Raw genomic sequence first — 6,000 nt, 5'->3', positions numbered from 1 at the left:
CAGCGGCCGGGCTCCCCTCCCCCATGGAAACCTCCGGGGTGGTGGCCCGAGTTCCGGTCCCCTCCAGGCTGTGGGGGAAAGGCTGCGTTTGGAACTGAGTGGGGGGCAGGCCCGGGTTCCCTTCATCTCTAGTCGAGGCCACGGGGAAGGGACAGGGTTCGGAGCACGGAGGGAGAGGCCGGGGTTCCCCTCACCTACCCTAGGCGTGGGGGGCAGGGGAGAGCTTGGGGAGAGGGGCTGTGTGGGGTCGCAGGTCCCTCTGCCGTGGGGGAAGGGCAGGATTGGGACGCGGGGCCTCCCTAGAGGCCGGGGGGGGGGGGGGGGCGCAGATTCTCCTCCTTCGCCGGGGGAGAGGGGCAGGCCTGGTGTCCCCATTCTTGGAGAGGATGGGGGGGTTGGGACGCGGCCCCCCGCAGAGACCAGGGGAGGGGCTGTGGCGCGCCGTCCTCTTCCCCCAGGCCACGGTTCGTGAGTGAGGTCGGGCGGCGGGGGTAGCTCCCCTGGCGCTGCTCCTGGCCGGGGTCGCAACTCTTGCGGTTGCTCCCCCCGGAGGTCACTGCCCCTGCCGGGCGGTCCTCCCGTCCCGCCCTCCGCCGCCGCCGCCGCCGCCGCCGCCGCCCCCGCCCCAGCACCCCCCAGGCGCTCGGGTGCTAGCAGCCTCCAGCGCCCCCGCGTCGCCGCCGCCGCCGCCGCCGCAGCGCCCTCGGCCGCCATTCGGCGCTCGAAACTTCCCAGCGCCAGTGCCTCTCGGGGACTCGGCGGCGGCGGCGGCGGCGCCGCAAATTGCGCTGCCCGCGGCGAGGTGAGTGCGCGGAGCTTGGCCGGCCGGGCCGGGGCGAGGGATGCAAACTTTTCTGGCTGGGACTCGGCTATTGGCTCCCCTCGGGGGGGCTTCCCGGCGGCTCCGGCCGCCTCCGGGGCTCTGGAAGGGCAGGTCCGTAACTGTCTGTAGGGTTCGGGCTGGTGTGTGGCGCGCTCCCTGCGGGCTGAACAATATCCCGAGGTGGCCGCTCCCCAAAGTGCCCGGCGCGTCCGGGGTGGGCGGAGGCCGGAGGGAGCTCCTTTGTTTTGGGAAGGAGGAGACAGTCGGTGAGTTTGGGGAAGCGCTGTGTCTCGCCCCCGGTGCCCCTTTGTCTGCCGATCGTGGGCTGGCTGGGCGAACCTGCGGCGCCCCAACGCGGGGAGCAGCCTCATTCCTCCCCGCTCCGGCTGGCGGGCCCGCCCCGGACCGGGTGGATGCGCGGCGCCTCGCAGTGGAGTGAGTGGCGGGCGAAGCGGCTAGGGCCCCGCGGCTGCTCAGTTTCCGAGGCGCTGAAACTGTCAAGGAAGTAGGGACTACCCCCGGCCCGAGCGAGGGGGCTGGGCTGGGGGCCATATCTGTGGGGAGAGGGGCACCCCTGGTCAGGTGGGGTCTGCAGAGCGCGGCTTGGGGAGGGTGCAGACCTGTTGCTCCCCGGCTCAGGAGAGGGGGTACCCCCAGATCCGCGTCCTGGGCCCTGCTCCCCAGGGGACTTTACCCACTGGGAGAGGGGGGGTCAGTGCTCCAAACAGGGTGCAGGATGCGCCACAGGGTGTCGGTGGACACTGGCTATGTGACAGTTTGGAGTCCCTAGAGGCCCGCCAGCGCTGGGATAGAGCTTGAACGTCACGTGCGTCGCCCCTGCGCAGTCAGGCCGAGGCCGGGCCCGGGACTTCCTTGGTGAACGTGCGGCCTCGCGTTTTCTGAGCCAGTAGCATTGGAAATTTCACAAAGTTAGAATCGGAGGTGTTTATTTTCCTGGTGGGTAATGTGGTGGAGCAAAACCTAAAAAGAAACAGAAACCCCACCGCAAATTGCATCTGCAACTGTTTCTGCTTTTCATGGTCCCCTGTGGTTTGACCTGACTTCTGGGTGTTTTTCTCTTCTGACGCGTCCCCCAGGTCCCTGCTTTAACCTGGAAGGGGACGGGAAGGACTGAACACGGTGAGGGGGAGGGGAGCCCTTCTAAGGTCCCTAGCGTTGGCTCTTGACAATTTTATGGGAAGATTACAACTAATCATTCCTAGAATAGATAGGATTACAGAAAAAAAACCCCAAAAACTAACAATGTTGAGTATGGAGCAATTAGGACATTAAGATGACGGATTTATTTTAAAGGATGTTAATGTTTTAACTGTGCTGCAGATTTTCTTGGGAAACCACCCAGCTGACTGACTAATCTAGGGACAAAAGTTGAAGTTCATCTCTTGACCCACTTATTAAAATGGCCAGTTGAAGGGTTTCCAGCCCTTAAGGAAACACACACCTGTGGGACAAAACTGGGGGTTTTTGGTAGTTTATTTGGTGGTGTGCATTTTGCTCCCTTAGTGGGCTCAGTGATTTCCTCTTTGCCAGTAATTTTAAAGAAGATGTGGTTTGCAAAGAGTAAAGATCTTGTTATCATGGAGATATGTAAAAGTGAATGTTTCAGAATCTGGGGTTTTCTTGCCAGTTATATGGGCATTATTGGCAGCTGATTGAGTACAGCAGGATCTTAGTCAAGAGGGTCACCCTCTTTCTAAGTGATGAGTATTCATTCAGAAATGTGCCCAGCTGCTGCTGGGTGCCACTTACTCTCTAGGTTTGGAGGGCACCAGGAACAGTGCAGGCCCCCATGAGGGAACAGTGGGTCATGGGGGAAGGCCCCCTCACCAACAGCAGTGCCTGTGTCACTGGATCCCCTGGGAAAGCCTCTTGTGCTTCTATCCAGGCCATGGTCAATCCAGGAATTACCAACACCCCTAGTTGAATTTCACAGTTGATCCTTAAATCTGTTGAACCTCACCTCTCCTGAAAGCTGGGGTGTTTTAATGGACTGGGTAGAGAGTGCATGGTGTCATAATTTGTTTTGAATCACATATTCATCTCTTGGAGGCTCAGTTTTCAAATTTGAGTGATGGCATCTTGAGTCTGCCTGGATGGGCGTTTTTGATGGTTAAATGGGCTCCATAGCCTGCAAAGAGGTGACTAGAGCCCCCAAGTCTAACTCCATCGTGATAGGAAATGCTTGTTTAGAAAAGCAGCCTTTACCCTCCTGTGGCCTGAACTAGTGAAAGGGCTCATCCTGTCATGCTCTGCCATTGATGTTCAACACCTGCACCTTGTCTGGGCTCTCTGTATGAAAAAACAAAAATAAAAAGGGGAACTGAAATCATGGTATTCACTGGGTAGTGCAAGAACAGAAATACTATGTGTAGTAAGGTTTTTGAAAACTGTAAAGCCACCTGTAAATTTTAGATATTGCCTTTGTGCAAATAGAATGATTGTCTTCAGGTTACTTGCATGCCATGCACTGAGGATTTTATAGGCGTTTAACGCCCTGTGGGTAGCAGTTATTTCCATTCTGCAGCAGAGGACACTGAAGCTAAAGATGTTAAGTAACTTGCTAATAATATGCTGTAGAGAGAAGATTGTCTCATTCCCCAAGCCCAGGTTTTCAGCTTGGCCTTATTTTGACTTCTTGTCTACCTAGTGTGAATTTTCCCACTTGGAGACAAAAGCCCTTTAGATTACGAACCCCTCTCCGCAGACAGGAGAATCTATGTTGAAATCTGCATATACGCATAGACCAACCTCAACAGAATCATGAAGTAAAGGGATTGTTTTCTTCTGTAGCTTCGTTGCCCAATATAGTAACCATTAGCCACAGGTGCATATTTAGGTTCAAATTAATTCAGTTGTAATAAAATTAATTCTGTTCATTAAGTTGCTATAGGCATATTCTTGTACTCGAGAGCCTCAGGTTGCTAGTGGGCACTGTATCGGACAGCATAGAACTTGGGGAAAGTTCTGTTGGAGCATGCTGCTCTCCAGTTACTGCAGTGAAATATTAATAAAGAAAACAGTGAAGAGAGTTAGTGTACTTTTCTATGGGGGGCTATGAAAGTTTGAAATGGTTCACAAGTAGACCTTAAAAAAAAGAAAACAGACCCATTTTAGCCAGCGATTTGCCCAGGAAAGTGATTTCAGTGGATGGATTCTTAACCTGAAATTGACAGCTATGGTTTTAGATTGAGGTACTTTGGATCAATTTGGAATTACAAAATCACAACTCCAAGCCAGAGTGTGTCACTGAGTAGTTAACCTTGGGCAAGGCATTTAGTGTCTCTCTGCCTCAGTTTCCTGAAAAATGGCGTAGCCCTTCCCCCAAGCTGCCTGCCTAAGCGAATTGTGGTGACTCTTGGGCCCTTAAGATGTTGTGGAGCCTGAGCTGTCGCCATGAGTGAGGCCCTGGTGTGGGTGACTGATAGGTAGGCTGTATCTGATGTGGTTAGACTCTTGTACCTCAGGCTCCCCCTCTTCCCTGAAGTTTAAGTCTTAAGTATTAAGGTTTGGTATCTTGAGGTCACAGTTTTCCGTATTAAAAGGCTGATAAGGAATCCTTCCAACAAAGTGAGACTTCACAATAGTCAAAGTATTAGGAAAAAATGGCTAAGTGCTCACTGTTTCCTGTACACTGGGTTCCTTGAGTCAGGATGTTATTTTTATCACATAATTGATTTGTCTTTTGCATTTTCCTTTGTATTTTTTATAGCATCAGGTTAGAAATTATATTTCTAAGTTGGGATGGGGAAAAACCCAATTTTGTGTCCGTCAGGTGACTTCGCAGTTGTCCTCACTCACTCTTGCTTCTGTCAGCACTGTGGTGTGATGGACTAGCCTTTGGCTGAAAGGATGACCTCCTTTCATCCACTGAAAGGGATGTCCTCGATTCTCTTCCAGAGGCAGGAAAGGGGTCCCTGCAGAGGGAGGCCAGGCCCATAATAGCCATCTCATGTAGACCCAGAGCATTAGGAAGTCAGATCCTCTCTCTGTTACCTGTTGGGTTGGAGAACCCGTCAACTCCAACCTGGGCCTGCTTCGTTTCCCAGCATTCCTCTGGAGTGTCAAGATTGTGGGGCTCTGCATATGTGGCCTGGAGGACAATGACAGTTTCTCTGCCGTGGGAGGCGAGCTATCTCAGTTGTGCTTTCCTGATACCTTGCTTTAGTCCTTTGGCTGAAAGAATGTGAGGATTCTTTCTCCCTTTGGAAAAAAAAAGTAGGATGCTGCATCCGCTAAGTTGTTAATCTTTCACCACCAAAGAGATTTGAAAAATAATTTCAATCAGGAAGCAAGACTAAAGACATTTTGTGAACACTTCTTTTTTTGAGTTTAGAAGATAAGCTTTTTTTCCATGACTACTTTTAGTGTGAAGGAAGTCACTGGTCTCTTGAGTGAAGACTGGATGTGAGCCTGCCCCTGGTGTCTTGCCCTCCTTGGCCCTTCCCTCCTCTCCATCCTTTCTGAGGGGCTCTGCCAAATGGACTGCACTGGCCAGATTGGCAGAATGAGGTGAGGTCCAAAAAAAACAAAATAAAAGCTGGATGTGGGGAGGGACTAACAAAGTCAACATGTTTATCAAGGGCAAAGAGAGTCTCGTCTGAGAAAATGAGTTTAAAACTCAGGGAAAAATGCAGTCATTGAGGAATTCACTCCCTCGTCAGCTTTTTCACCACGGAGCGAGCAACTTGACTGAAGATGGTTGTGTTGCCTGAGCTGGCAGCCTCTTGTAAGGCATATCAGTACATTATCATCACTATCGAATGTTTGTTGCCAATCCAGTGCTGATTGAAGATTGCAGAAGTGGACTGGAAGCCGTTAAAGAAAGTGAATTGGAACAAATTTAAAGTTCAAACAGAACAGAGAATATATTTATTTTACAGAGGAAGTTGGGTACCATTTTCATTGCTTTGGTTTGTTCCTTTTTTTTTTTTTTTTTTTTTTTTTTTGGACAAAACTAGCCCTGCACTAACTGCTGCCAATCCTCTTCTTTTTTGCTGAGGAAGACTGTTCCTGAGCTAACATCCATGCTCATCTTCCTCTACTTTATATGTGGGACGCCTACCACAGCATAGCTTTTGCCAAACAGTACCATGTCCACACCCGGGATCTGAACTGGCGAACACCGGGCCGCTGAGAAGCAGAACATAGGAACCTAA

General features: G+C 51.8%; 1 protein-coding gene across 3 annotated transcripts in view; it reads left to right on the top strand.

The window, feature by feature from the left end:
* The first annotated feature begins 681 nt into the window (after positions 1–681).
* Positions 682–6,000, top strand: part of LOC124232267 (F-box-like/WD repeat-containing protein TBL1X) — a 130,721-nt gene continuing 125,402 nt past the window's right edge. For 2 of the 3 annotated variants that reach the window (XM_046649234.1, XM_046649230.1), the window contains exon 1: positions 682–802. The gene's annotated coding sequence lies outside the window, so the exon portion shown is untranslated. Of the gene's footprint in view, positions 803–1,069; positions 1,090–6,000 lie in introns of those variants that run through there. The other variant, XM_046649231.1, reaches the window with a different exon arrangement.

This window comes from Equus quagga, unplaced genomic scaffold, assembly GCF_021613505.1.
Source record: "Equus quagga isolate Etosha38 unplaced genomic scaffold, UCLA_HA_Equagga_1.0 HiC_scaffold_41_RagTag, whole genome shotgun sequence".
Lineage (NCBI taxonomy): Eukaryota > Metazoa > Chordata > Mammalia > Perissodactyla > Equidae > Equus > Equus quagga.
The sequence above is the reverse complement of the archived record's forward strand: the minus strand, read 5'-3'. Positions and strand labels throughout refer to the sequence as shown.